The 15,838-nt window shown below is 37.6% G+C and overlaps 2 pseudogenes; both read right to left on the bottom strand.

Annotated features, from left to right (window-relative positions):
- Window positions 1-559: 559 nt before the first annotated feature.
- Window positions 560-1,335, bottom strand: LOC149266692 (nascent polypeptide-associated complex subunit alpha-like protein pseudogene; annotated as a pseudogene).
- A 427-nt stretch (window positions 1,336-1,762) lies between these two features.
- LOC149266691 (APO protein 1, chloroplastic pseudogene) overlaps window positions 1,763-15,838 on the bottom strand; it is a 73,455-nt pseudogene continuing 59,379 nt past the window's right edge.

Here is a 15,838-nt window from a genome sequence, read left to right as displayed (position 1 = left end):
TTGTTTTGAATCACATATGTCATCAGATTTGACTTGTGACCATGCTTATGGATGGAATTGAAGGCCTTAGTTTCCAAAGTTATTCCAAGATCTTCTCCTCAAAAATGCCCTTGTCATATGAGTTAGCCTTCTCTAGACCTCCATTCAAAGTACATTGTCAAATACATTTTGTATTCTTAATTAGAATGTCTCTAGTAATTGCACTCATCACAAATCCATATTTTGATGTAATCATAGTTCTAAGTGCTAATAGTTCTGGTTGCATTCTTTCCTAGAGTAGAAATAACACAATATTTTCTATATATTGATAACATATCTTTAATGTGGCTCCTTTGAACAACTTCACTCCAATTGAGACATTTTATCCCGGAGTCATGTAATAATCCAAATGATCTAGAATGGACCAATGAACTCAAATGAGGAAATGTCCTTCTCTACATACATTGTCAAAAGTAATAATAATCGACCTTGATACAAACCCGTGCTATAAGGAAAATACTTTCTAACTCAATACACCTAAAACAAAATAAAAAAAACAAAAATTCTCTAATCAACGCATCTATGTTGTAATGTCCATGCTGGCACTAATAATATTTCCATGCGCATCTTTAAGAGCTTTAACCACTTTCACTCTCCAGACTCCAAACTAAGTGCTAACATGCTTTATTTTCTTTAGCTCCACTCCAATATCATCTACTTCTTCTTCATCCTCTTTTGCAACACTAAATGATTCTGGTTTCATCGTTACATGATTCCAATTAAGAGTCTTGAACTGCTCTGCAACTTGTGCCTGTAATTGGGAGCTTAAATCCTCAATCTTTGCCTCTACAATGGCTATGTATGTGTATAATGTTGGACTTTTGAAAACACTCGGATTTGAAATAACACATAGGATACTTTTTATTTTCTTTATAGTAACCCTTGAGACACTATAAATGGGCTTCATCCCTTTTCTCCTTAAGCATCATCCTCATCATTTTCATCTTCTATGATGATCTCATCAGACTATCTTTTGTTATTCCAACTGAGTAGCTACAGTTTCCTCCTCCTTCGTCAGCTTTGATACAAACAAAATATTGGTGTTTATTAATGCGTTCCTACACCAAATATATCAGAGCACCTAGTACCAAGGGAAATTGAGTCACATTCTTGAGTCACAATATAACTTAAGGTTACAAGTGCTACTTACGACCTAATGGACAGGAGCAAGCTAATTCAAGTTGTTGGTTTCAACTATAGCGCAAGTTTCTGCGTGGAAATGCGTAGTAGATTTATCGCATGCACTGGACTTGGTGAGGTTGCAGTTTACAACCTTAGAGTGCAGAGAACAATCATTGCAAATGTGAAATGTGATTTGTGATTAAGTGTGATAGGATCTTACGGCAGGTTGCAAATCACAAACTAAGTGGCTAGTGAGGCTACAACTGCACATTGCGATTGCGACCTGCAATTTCAAAGGTATAGAACACAAACTCAATCATTGGTGTGTCAGGATGTAGTTTTTGATTTACAGAAAATAATTCTCTGGTTGTTGGCCACAAGGTTCAAGTGGAATGCGCCAATGTAATCGACAGTACGATTCGACAGGGATTTCAAACAATGTATTCAACTGCGAATGTTTGCATACAATAATGAAATAATGGGTTTCCAAGATTTCATCCAACTCCCTATATTATATCCTGACATGATGAAGTTAATAAGCCAACAGCAACCAACTCTAAGAAACATATACGCTAGATAAGATGTAGCAACTAGCTCGAATTCATTTAGTATCCATTTCTGCTTCTCGGCAATCTGGAATGACAATATCCAGCCTCATCATGGCTTTCTATCGCTCAGGTATTGTTACATGTTTCTGCACAAAAAAACTCCATTATAGCAGGTGATTTAACATAAAATTGTTTCAGGTGATTTCTTAAAGGAGGTTCGGCCAAATCGTGCGCACGCCAGATATAATTTGGAGGAATCAGTTCGTCCAGAGCTGTTTTCTGCCAGCCATGTTTTTCATCATGCCAATGATGCTTAAAAGCTCCACAAAGTTTGACATTGACTCCCCATTGACCAACATGCACTTCCGAACGATACCCGCATGTCTTGATATCATACATCTTTATGAGTTTCAAAGCTCCACCTCTCATTGTATCCCATGCGTGAAGTGCACATTCTATAACTTCCGGAATTTTCTGTGAAGATAGAGGTGGGGGATTGGATTGTGAGTGTATTCCTCATGGATCCAATTCGTCACATAGTCCTCCTTGCTTTTAGTTTTTAGGTTCATCCATAATGCCATCCGGGTATAATACCCTTCTTAAATCAAGCGCACTGGTTTTACTCTCCTCCTTGTTGTGTATTCTCGAAGATCCACACCTGCTTGGATGCAAAGATCCACAATTGCTGGTAATTCTATCTACTTTAAACCTCCCCTTGTGATTAATGTGCTTCCCAAGATGATCAAAAGGTGAAAGTACTCAGTAGGAACAAGAATTTCATCGATATAACTTGTCATCTAGACATGTGATGAATTTCGAACTTCGTTTTATGGACCATGACAAGTTCCAATCTCACTGCCAACTGAACCAATGTGAACCTATCAGCATTATCTATAGGAAACAATAGGAATCACATATAGAAGCTTTAAAAAGCTCTTTATCAATATTCTTCTTGTTTCCAAGACATCGTGTGCATGAGTATCAATATAGGAATAAATAATCTATTCTCTAGAGAGGCTTCAAAACTCTTTCTTCATGGCTGGTTTGCTAATAGTATCATGCTAGTGTCTTTCTTCTTTATGTTTGTGGAATTTCAAGTTCAACCAGAGCTAGACTACCCAGATTACCCACTGCAACTACCATAGCATGCAAACCATTGTCAACATATGCAATTGCACGAGTTATTACAAAGGCTAATTGTGAAGCTAAAAATGTTGCAGCACATCCTTTTACAAGGGAGCATTTCGTTATTGAGTATTCAATTATGATATATATAAATCTAAATTCCTTTGCACCTTTTCTTCTCAACGGGCCTACTAAAATTGTATTAACTCTTATGTTGAAGTGTCTTCAAGCTTCAAAATCAAGCATGCTAATGTCACTTTCCACGAAAGCTCTTGTAGAACTCTTTTTTCCACCAAATCCCATAATGATCCTTTCACATGTAATATATGTGAGAGATATTTTAGACCCACCACAATTCATTAGGGGTAATATCAATAATGCAAAAAGAATAACTTGAGGTTGAAACGACTACAAAGTACCCCTAGTCTTGATATCTCAAGAATATCAACAGTTCCAAAGTCTTTTTTTACCGACTCTGCAACTTCTTGAATTGTCCAATTTGAGGCTCCTGCATACCTCATTTCAAGATGGCTTTAAACGCATTCTAAGTCGGAACCCACGTGCTGAAAATAATTTCTACATCAGCAATAGCAGGGGACTTTGTTATGGCTAAACTATATCCATTGTCATATGCTATCCAGAAACAAATGATATTTTTCCTAATAAGATCCATTCCCATTAATAAACAATTCTAATAGTAATAAGCTATTCAAACTGAATCTTGGTCCACACCCTAAGCATGCAAAAGGTGCACATAAGTACAGCTTCAAAACCTTCTTAGAAAACTAATTCATTTAGCTTATATAACCACAACTGGAGAGGCAATGTTGAAAAAGTTGTTTCCTAATGAATGAACACAAAATTCCATAAACCCTACTATAGAGGATGAAGCAAGACAGGCAGGCATAGGCAATGTGCCTTATGGACATACTATAAATTGTGCACTTCTAGCCTTAATCATAACTAGGTTATGAAGAGTTTTGACCAGTTCAAGTCACAAAGGTACTCCTAAGATCTTAAAAAGCATAAGAGGGCCAAAAATTTAGATGTATATGCTCAAATTTGTTGGTGGTGTTGTAGAAACTACAACACATAGCAAGAATCATGTCAATCAAAGTCTATATGTGAACATTATGCCACTTAAAAATTGACATTTTGGTTTTCACCACCATAATTCCAGAGGATGGCATGTCAGCCCCCATTATTCATGAAGAATGGGATAACCACATGATTATGATGCAAAAGAGTCCATATTGTATGTCTGATTAAGAGCTGAGGTAGTCAAACCTAACCACTAGTAGGTTATGAGGCTATCTTATAACCGGGCCACTAGGAGGAAAAAGGTTTATATTCTTCCTAGTGCATTTGTTCCATATATGAGAAAAACTAGATGAGAGGGATAGGAGATATAGCACAAAGAGAGGATTTATGCACTGTAGTAGCCGGTGGGCCATAGTCCATATTTCTTTGTACTTGCAGCCATTTTCTATTAAGAGAAAGAGACCAGAATGACCTCACCTTCAAGTTAGGTTTTCTCTTGAAAGGGTTTCCCAAGTCATATATTGCGTCAAATCATGGTTTTTGAGATTTTCTTTTGATAGTCTTTATTTTTTTCATAGTTTTAATTTGCATGCATAAAAAATTAATGATAATTTATATATCTAGAAACCTAAAGTGAAATAAAATTGTAATAATGCAGATTTCAAAATTTTAAACATAATGTTATCAAATCCATTATGATGAACTGTTCAGTGGAATATCCATGGAATTTTACATATCATATTGGTATCAGAGAAAGGTTTTATGTGTATATTGTAGAGATTCATAGGGGATCTAGATTAGCTACGCCAAAAAATTTAAAACCATAATCATGACCGATGAATATGTGAATGACTATAGTGATTCCAAAGAGGAGAGTGGTTTTCATGGTCGAAGCACAAGTTGTATATATCAGCCATAATATGAATCCCCTCATGTTGGCCCAAAAAAATAAGATCAGGATATTTAGAGAAGATGGGGGTTCTAATGCAAAGGACAGATCAGAGGGGATATCGAGAAGAAAGAGAGAACCAACAGAAAAAAAAAAAAAAAAAAAAAAAAGAAAAAAAAAAAAAAAAAGGAGAGACCCAAGAAAGATCAACCCAACTCAAGTGTCGTGAATCATTTAGAGTCCTTGTTCAAAATGGAAGTGAAGGTCGATATCAATTCAGACCAAGGTGATATCGATAATCTGAAGCTAAATCACTGGTTAAAACAATTAGAAGTTTATTTCAATGTCGATGATATTGAGGAAGAACATAAGATTTCATTTACGCGACTGAAATTAGAGAGTCATTCCCTCAATTGGTGGGAAATCCATGTGGATACCTTGAGGTTGTAGGGAGATACTCCAGTGACTAAGAGGAAGTACTCCAAAACCATCTTAATGTCACAATATTACCCTATTGGGTATGTACAGGGCCAATGGATTTGATGGCACTACTTTAGGAAAAGTAAGTGAAAACCATATAGGAATACATCTGAGAGTTCGAAAACATGGCCATAATGTTGTATATCTCCCCAAAAAATGCATAAGTACACCTCAGGTATCTACAATATCTACATAGTCATATAAGAAAGTAAGTGATGTTATTCAAGTATATAATGGTGTATGAGGCTTGTGTATAATCACAATACTTAGAGAACATAGGCCTGAAGAAACGAAAATCAAGTTAATCGAGGAAAAAGGAGAAAAATTATGCTTCTAAGGAGGGTAAGAAAAAGTGGAAACAGGGAAAGATAAAAATACAAAATCCACAGGACACTAGTGAAAAGATCCCTACAAGCACTACATCATTGATGGCCATATGGAGTAGAAGTGATGGATGCTCAAGGGGATCCTAAGGGGGGAAGGAAAAAACCAAACTCTAAAGGGATAAAAGGTTAAATAAACATATCTAAAAGTTTTATAAAGTAATGGATCAGACTCTGAAAATCAATGGTTGAAAAATGTTGAAACCCTAGACTCCTCACCCAGCCAATCTCTTCCTAACAATGTGGAGGTGTACTCTAAACCCTAGGGGGCTTTCCCTTCTTCAAAGAGAAAAGCTAACATAATATAGGTCTAGGGGAGACTAAAACAGAGATAAGAAACACTTCCCAGTATACACACAAAACTCTCAGAAAATATGAAAAATTCTCGGAAAAAAAAATCAAAACGTAGGTACTAACCTAGAGTAGTGGAAAACATAGTTGTTGGGCCAAAAAATGTGCTTTGGAATGCAGATCTAGGCCTAAAAATGTGCATTTTTCTCCTATAACTCTTGGGTGGCAAATCTCACACATGTTTTGTTGTCTCCTGCTCCACTGATACATGTGACCTACCGAATGAACCAGAAAACCACTGGAATCCGAAAATTTGACCAAAAAGGAAAGAAAACTATAAATATAATTTGAGAGGTTATAAATAGTTGTAGAAAACCCTGAAATTTAATGAAACTCCAGTCACCAAAGAATTGAATTATTACACTAGTTTATTTTCCATTTGTTAGTGTGAAATTTCTTGGAAGGTGTACCAATAACACTTCACTTAAGTCACTAGGTGACACGCGACCCTAACAATAATTTGTGGTTGCTCACACTTTAGATCTGCAATAAAACTAGAAAAACCTGCAACAAAACAACATATACGATCCAAAATAGCAAGCAACAATGTATATATCCAATGTAATGACACAAATGTAAAGACTTTTAAAGCGAATAAATCTTTTATTGATAACACCTAGTGAAGGAGATCTACAAAAAGGTCTGAAAATCCCCCTCCATGGGATGGGTCCTTTGATTTCCTTGACACTTCAGTAATTGATTCTCTCTCTGAATGTGTGAAAAAACCCAAAACAATATGGAGAACTCAAATGGGAGCTCAAGCGAAAAGAGATGATAATGGTGACGATAATAATGATCATAGTGAAGATTGAATGGAAAACCCTCCTATTTATAACAAAGCATTGAGTTAATCTCGAAAATGGAGAAGAATAAAATAATATTGACGCGTTCAAGATCTAACTGTTTGGAATACTTTATTATATTTTTCGAAAAGGAAAAAGATATTCAAAATGGTCAAATATCTTTATTTAGAAATAATTAACAAATAAAATGATTTGTTTATTATTTCGTGAGAATTAAGAATGGTGTGAAATTGAAATAATTATTAAATAGTGATTTAATAATTATTCCAATAATAGAATTAAGGAATAATAAATAAATAAATAGTGATTTATTTAATTATTCTTAAGATATTTAGTCAAATCTGACACGGAATAATTATCAAACAATGATTTAATAATTATCCCTAAAGAAAATTAAATAAATAGTGATTTATTCAATTATTCCCATGGGGTTTTTTAATTTTAATCAAAAAATAATTTAATAAAAATGGTTTACTAAATTATTTCCCATGGTGAAATTCACTTTTCTATGGTAAATTTAATCCTACATGGCGTATTTTGATCTGCCTAGTTAGAAAAGGCCAGGTGATCAATTTTTGGCAATAATTGATTTCCCCCCAACGTATGAGTGTTAGGAGAATATCGTATGACCAAAATACGTTGTAGGTTTCACTTTCAAGAGAAACCAAAGGGGAGAGAGAGAGAGAGAAAGTTGAAGCAATGCAAGGATGAACAAAGATGGAGGGGGCTGGACCTACTAGACTGATAGAAGTATCCTTTTATGTTGGAGTACATGATCTCAAATGAGGTGGGGGAGGCATACCCATACCCACCGAGATAACTACGTACGAAGAATAATGGTGAACCCAACAATGAGGGACTTAGATTCAAAGTGCATGATACATGATAAGGTAGCGTCAGTGGGTCATAAAATAATACAATGAATCCCATATACAAAACGTGCCTTGAAAGACATAGGCCAGGATTGAATACAATAACATCTGACTACATGAGACATAATGTACCTCAAGGTGAAATGGTGAGGGGGGATCGCAACCAACGAATCCCTGTGGAATAGGAAAGGGCTCTAAAGATCTGAATGGATCATTTGAAGGAGACACGCAATTTGTGAGCGCTACAAGCAGCTGAAACCAAACTCATCACATCTATTGAACTACATCTAAGGCTAAATCAACTTTTGTGGACATCTGGGCATGTGGGGGGCTAGCTAATGGAGCACCCCCTCATGAGGTCTGAAAGATATCAGACACACTTGGGAATCACTGGGACAATGGTGTGGATCACCAAACCATGAAGTGTATGATTATGAATCGTGCAATAAGGACCTGGTGTCGAGCACATGAGAAACAACCAAGTCAAAGGTCAATAATTGTTCCCTTTTCTTGATCTAAGGAACTAAACAAAGATGACACTAGAACCAAGGTACACCACCCCCTAGACCACATTTCTGGAATGAATGTGCTGAAGTTGACAAAAGATGGGCTGGTAGAGTTAAGGCAATGAGGAATCGTTAACAAAGGCACTAGGTATCATAGTAGAGTGACTGATGGACTGGCACCAAAGGTGATGATGGAAGGAAACAATATGAGTGCCATACTGATGACTTCCCTTGTCATAGCATGATATTCACGGTTAAACTAGCAGCGACTGACTCGATTCTTGAGGGGATGGTTAATTACTCAAACACGGGCTTTTGAAATATGGAGCAACATAGCTGGAGGTAAAAGATGAATACAATGGAAAGGATGCGACACAAAGATGTATGAAATGTTGTAACTAGACTCAAGGGAACTCAACATAGACTCCATAGATGTAAGGCTGACTCATCTCAGATGCTCTGAACAAGGCTCAATCGATTATGCTGCCACATGGGGGAGGCTCAGAAGGGACCATGAAAGCATGAGTAAATGATGGTTACTCATGACAAAATTCAACACGTGAGCCGATAAGTTCTAAGGAAAAGTGGTACCAAAGTACAGGCGACTCATATGAGGAAATTCGGTTTTAATAGGCAGCAAAGTGAGACCTCATGGAAAAAGTGGTTTCCTAGTGAAATGTCAAATTAACATAAAAAAGGGAGACCCATTATAGAACTTCATGAGATATTTCCAATGGTGTTGATGGTTCATCAAATAGAGCTATGGTTTGGTTGCAATGGGCAACAAAAATACTAGGGTTTTTCTTATAAAAGGGCCTTTTTCTCCCAAATCCAATTCATTTACATAGTGAGTTGTTAGAGAATTTGTAGAGAAGGAGAAGGCCCTAAATATTTTTGAGACCATAGCGAACAAACTAACCATTAGAATGAGGATCTGTGAATTGGAGGTAGGTGGCCTAACCTTACTCATCATTTTTGGTGGGTTAGACATTCTAATTAGGGATTTAGTTCATAGTGGGGGACCCCTTCTTATCCTCACGATCACAACACACTTTTCTGGGCCTGTGTCTACATTATCAAATGCAAAAACTGGGCTGATAAGTGTGTCCAACATAGTTTTGAGGAAAAAAACTGCGTTCTAGGCTGAGAGGAAAAGCAAGATTGGTGGTCTATGGTGAGTTGAAGCTAAGAACTAGAAATGTGTGCCTTTGACATTGGACTGACAAAACATAATGGTATTTTACAAGTATGGAAGAGTTAAAGGTTGTATGGAGAGAAGAAGATTTGAATATCCTTCGTGCTGAGATTCATGGGAATCAAGGAGTGAGAGGCACTTTGGCATGGTATAGTGTGTTGCATTTCTTGGAGAACCCTTTAATGAGGGTTTTTGAGCCCTTGTCATCAAGTATTGTGAGTTACTAGGACCCAGATTAGGTGGCCTTTGTAGTACAGGGGCACAAGATCGAGTTCACAATTTAGGACATATATTTTATGACAACATGATACATCTAGTGTTGCTTCATGTGAGGCATATAGGTGAGTTTTTTTATCATCACTGTGTAGCGGGCGTTCATGCAAAACGAATGACCATTCAGATCAGGGACCTAGAGAGGCTTGATACATGAGCTACTATTGCAATAGTGTTGTGGATCTTGGGTAGTCATGCCTTCCACCACATTATTGGGGGCATATGATGTTGGTGGAGATTTTGTTGGCAGGGACCTACTATGGGTGGTCCCAAATGATGCTATCATCGCTGAAATGACATTTGAAACTATGCACATGGAAGAAAAATGAAAATTGATTCTTTTGCGATACTATCATGCTCATTTTTCTTTGAGAAGATACTAACTATCCATCGTCATGTACAGATCCATGATGGGGGCCCACAGGAGCCAAGGATGCACCACTGGGGTTAGCTACTGCGACGAGGTGGAGGAGGGGGAGTCAGACCATATGCCACTATATATAGATGATTATATGTATAGTGGAATGAACTATAAAGGGGATACTGACTTACTTCTTTCGCTGGGACGAGCATGGGGTCCAGATGGTAAGTGAAAGTTGCTATATATTTGATGTATTTATAGTTTAAGAAATATGTGTATGTGGTACTAATTTCTAAAATTTTTCGTATGCATATATGACACTAGTGAGCTTGATAGGATACACGGGATGATCCACAGTGCATGGGGTTACAGATTAGGGTGGGTCCATGTCACAATCGAGATCAAGTAGTAATGCTCTACTGGAGGATCTCTGACGCAGATTCGACGTGCTATTAACCGAGGTGAATGAGTGTGGGTGGCATGAGTTAGAATATCGATATACAGATGAATGCATTGGTCTTCCCTCATAGTGGAAAGGAATCATGCGATGTATTACTATGGCTGGTTAGGCAGTACAAGACCTACGGGCTGGTGGGATGGAGCCTTTGGATTGAGAGCCTCGAAATGATAGTAATTAGGTATAGGGACATGAGGGTCCCCATTTTTGTTTTGTGATAACATGTGAATAAGAATGTCGGATGTATTTAGAGTACTCAACTCAAAACACTATATGTTGGATATTATGATACATAATTATGGTTATGCATCTTTTATGACAATTCTGGTTCACAATTTGTTTATGTTATGGATTTATTCCTATATATGTATGTCATAAATGCCAATATAGAATATTATTTTCAATGGTCTCTACATAGTGATTTTGGGCTCTAAGAACATGACTGAATGTAATGGATTCAAATTCACATGCTAAAATATTAACTCATTGATATTTTCTAAATAGGATGGGATTATGTACATGATAAACATTGTTCAATTGCATGAAAAGTAGCAAGGAATAAAGACAAGCATGAAGGTGAAGGATGTGACAATTAAGGGGATCGACTATCAAACCTATCACAACATCATATTCGACTTGGTTATTGGTGGTAGGTGAAATGAAAATGTCGTTGGAGTGGACTAACAAATGTAAGGGGGTGAAAATGGCCCAAGATACCGAGGCTATATTCCTAGTGAAGTGACTCATACCATCAGCATAACTGATATAAGGGGTGGAAGATGGATCCATCTAAAAGACGCAAGAAGACAATGAATAAGATGGTGGGGGATGCAAGCTACCTAAATGCAAAAAAAAGGAAAACATATCCACATTGAATGGGAAATGCTATGGGTAAAACTTCTTGAGGTAGAGCACATTGCAAGGGTTGGGAAGTATTTCTCCTTCTGGACCCCCTAAAAGGTATGCTCCTTTATTATAACACTCACGGATGATGTAAGGTCCTAGCCATAATGGCTCAAACTTCCCATGCCCTTGTACATTGTGAGATTTGTCATAAACAAGAACAAGGTGAACGTCATGGAACATACAAGGGTGGAATTTTCAGTCATAATGAGCTTTGGTGAGCTTTTTGATAACTTCAATGGTTTATAATGCAACACCGTAGTCTTCACTGCGACGCTCAAGCATGATAAGTCATTGTTCTATAGGTTGGGTGTCTGGGAGGAGTTCAATGGCAAGGTGGAGGGAGGGGATTTCACACTTGATTGGTAAGACTACCTCCTATTCAAAAACGAAGTGGAAAGGAGTGAACCTAGTGGTAGTCTTGATACAAGTATTAAAGTCCCACAAAGAAGGGAAGATCATAAGATGCTAGTTGGTCTTGTGTTTATTCACCGTCTACTGAAGCATATTATTAAGGATTTTACTGACAAAATTAACTTCGTCATTGCCTTAGAGGTAATAATACGAAAAATATTGTTGTTCAAAGCCCCATAGAGAGGATATAACTTGCCATATCTCATCTTCAAATTTTTGGCCGTGTTTGAAGACCACTTTTTTCAGAACCCCAAATTGAGCAATAACATGGTTAAATAAAAAGAGGGTTGCAATAGTTGCGATGTTATTGAAACTTTGTATGGCTTTAGCCCATTTGGTGAAATAGGCGACGACCACAATAATATACTTGTTGTTATTAGCACATGGGGGTCGAAACTCCATAAATTCAATAGCCCATTGACAGAAAGGACAGACTGAAATGACAGGATGGAGGGAGGTAGGTGGAGCTCACACCTTAGGGGTGTATAACTAGAAATTCAAACAGTGTTTGAATGCCTCAATGCAATCGATAAAGAGAGAAGGCCAAAAGTAACTAGTGTGCATGCTTTTCTAGGAAGTGCCCATTCCGAAGAGGTTATCACCACAAGTGCCACTATGACGGGCATTGAGCACTTTCTTAGCTTCAACTTGGGTGAGACAATGATGGAAGACAATGTTAACACCATGGCGATAACTATTGTTACCAATGAGGAGATAACAAGAGGCGTGATGTCGAATACATCATAAATCATCACAAGTAAGGTGGGGGGTAAATTTCGAGGTTCACTTGTAGGTAAGGATGTCTCCATACAAAGGATCATCTGTAATAATGGCAAACAAGTGTTCATCTAAAAGATCATCATTTATGAGTGGATTAGGTGCACTAATGGGAAATTCATAAATGAATTCAGCAAGGGCTAAACATTTCTTACTTTTGGGTGTGAAAAATTCAAGATTGAATTCTTGAAGGATAAGTGAACGTGGTTTTAAGCTTATCGACAGAATGGATATGTATCTAGTTATATCCAAAGAATCCATCCATCAAGGAGAGAATCTCATACCCCACACACTCATCAATGACGTAGTATATGAAGGGTGTGGGAAAGTTTTCTTTGGGACAAGATTTGTTCAGATCGTAAAAGTCTGTGCAGACATGAATGGTGCCTTATTTCTTAATAATGGGAATAGGATTGGATACCCATGTGGCATATTCAATGGGATAAATGAAACAAACCTACTTTATCTTATCTATTTTAGCTTTGATAGCATCACATTTGGAAGGATAGAGGGACCTTTGCTTTTGGCAGATGGGGATGACATCAAGCCAAGTGTCGATGTGATGTTCAACAATGGCGAGATCAAGTTTCGGCATTTTAGAATAGACCAAGTGAAAACATTATGAAATTCTTTGAATAACTTGTTATAAGCATGAATATCTTCTGGGGTACATTGTGCCCCAAATATGATAATTTTTTTGATCCCTAGTTTATTGTAAATGTTAATTTTGATGGTAGGGAAAATGTTACCCATATTTCCTTCTTCAAGAGAATCTAGTGCAGGAATGGGATTTTTAAACCAATCGACTGCACCATGAATGAAGTATTTTGACTCCATAGTATATTTATCATGGGCTTTCTGTTAACACCCAGGTTGTTCCCTATGACTCCCAAGGGAATACGGCCGGGGTAACCACTAACCAATCTTTGGATCACCGTTTCTAGCCGAACTGTGATCAGAGAGGGCTCTCTCTTTATGATTTGTATCTGTTATGATAGTGTTTTAGGCTAGGTATTATGCACAGGTTTTGTTTATGTTTTGGTTGAAGAGTTTCTTTCAGGTCTTGTGATGTAGTATTCAAAGAGTCAAATATCATTGGGCAATGGAGTCTGTGGCTGCAGATGTCTAGAAACCTTGAGGTGAATTGGTGAAACTTACAGGGCCATTTGGATACTTCATAGAACAAAATTTTTGATTTATAACATGAACAGATGAATCAAGCAGTGAAAGCATTTAAGAATTTTCACTAAAGTATTTAGGTATTTCCACCAAACTAGTTATGAGAAACGGATAGATGTCTCAGGAGCAAACTTGAATCCCTGGGAATGTCTATCACTGTAAAAGATATAGTTTTAAAGTGCAGCAATTAAGAATTGCACTTCATTCACTGTATCTGAAGAAAACATGGATAATAGCTCAGATTGAGTTCAGGGTAATCAGTGATTAAATCCTGGAACTATTCTTCTACTTTGCTATTAAGTGTAAAACATTTAAACAATAAAAGAGAACAAAAGACTCGAAAACATGTAACACAGAGATTTAAGAAAGACTTATTGTTTTATGAAACACTCTGGAATCCTGCAACATTCACCATTCATCACAATGCATCAAGGTACGCCAAGCTTTGGAAATTCCATTCACCCTTTGTATTATTTCTCTGAGAATTTTATAGCAAGTGAGATCTCCAAAATGAAAATAACAACAACCCCTTAAGCTTCTGTGAGGGGCGAATATATACATACGATTTTACAAAAATATCTGAGTTCTAAGTTATCTCAGACTTAATGTTCTCACCAACTTTTGAGATATTATTATCAGAAATTTATTACAGCATTGAATACAAAATAAAGGCGTCTTGATGTTCTGTCAGAAGATATTTTGGCCTTTGGGAGCTGCTAAGTCGGTTGGGATACTTTGATCAAATGCTGGAGAACCCGACTTTATGGCTCGTGCGCTGTATTTTGGGTCTGCCACCTGTGATTGTGATTGCTGCTGTGGTGAGTAAATAGCCCTGCTGAGTTGGCTCAGCATCTGTCTTTTCCTTGTGGATTTATCCACCAAAATTCTGCCTGTGCATGACTGTTCATAAACTGGAGAAAATTAACGCTACAGGTTCTGGCCTGATAAGATTATCTGTGTCAAATTCCTCCATACTTCCTGTGTGGGCAATTGGTGTTTTATGATTGCCTCCATAGTTTCATCTGCTTCTGTATACTTAAAGAAATTTGGTGGTGTATCAAATAGGTGATCAATTTCATTCATAATAAAAAACAGGTTATCCACCCTATCATACAAATTCTGCCCCGATGCTGGCCCTGTTTCTGCTGAGGTACTGGGCTGTTTTGCAATTTGTGCTGCAGCATGGGCATCAACCCTTTTGATGTAGTTTTCCAGGGTAAGCAGTCTTCCTACACTGCTTAATATGCTGGGGAGGCCTCTGTTTTGTAATGCCAGGAATCTGTCCAGGAATTTGTTGATTTCGGTCTGCATATCCTGTGTTCTCCTCTCCAGCGTTCCAACTAGGCTTCTTAGTGTCAGGACTCTTTTAATTACTGAGATTGTCTCAGTCCTGTTGGTAATTCCTATTGTGGCCAGCTGAGAGCTTGTCTTGTTATTTAAAATATTGATCATTCTGCTGGCAGCATCTGGCATGTGGCCAAGGCTTGCTCTAGCTCTGTGTATTTCCTTGTTTGCCTTTGTGATGAGTATTATTTGCTCATCCATAGTCTCAATATACTGCCACTGATTGGTGATGGATCGACCAATGTTGCCCCAGAGGACTGCTTTTAATTCTGCTGTTACTTTTTCTAGTGCAAGCTCCTTTTCTAGTTCAACTATTCTCTTTTTTAGAGCTTTTACCTCTCTTTCCTTTGCTGCCTCATTCTGCTTGCTTTTGTCAAATCTTTCATTCACCTTAGTCAAAGACCTTTTGACTTCATCAAGCTCTTTCATTTGGGATTCAAGAACTTGGATCTCAGCTTGCAACCTCTGCATATCCAGACTAGGAGTCTGCTCTGTTGTTGGCGTAGTTGTTGCTGTAGATGGTGCTGTAGTTCCTGTCTGCTGAGGAGGAAGAGTAGTTGTTGGAGGAGCTTCTTCAAGATTGATTACTTCCGGAGGGGGCTGGGAAGTTTGGCCCTCTTCTCTCTGTTTCAATGCTGTCTGTAATGCTGCCTTTGCAGCTTCTGATTGTCCTAGCTGGTCTTGAGTCCGAACCAGCTCCTTGTATAAGGATATCATCAAATCCGTAGCATCCTTTTCTAGCCTTTGCTGAGCAACTTCATCTGTTTGAGGATGGA

Source organism: Pinus tabuliformis, chromosome 6 (genome assembly GCF_031772625.1).
Source record: "Pinus tabuliformis cultivar Carrire ecotype Pingquan chromosome 6, CPIR1, whole genome shotgun sequence".
NCBI classification, from domain to species: Eukaryota; Viridiplantae; Streptophyta; class Pinopsida; order Pinales; family Pinaceae; genus Pinus; species Pinus tabuliformis.
This window is presented reverse-complemented; position numbering and strand designations above follow the sequence as displayed.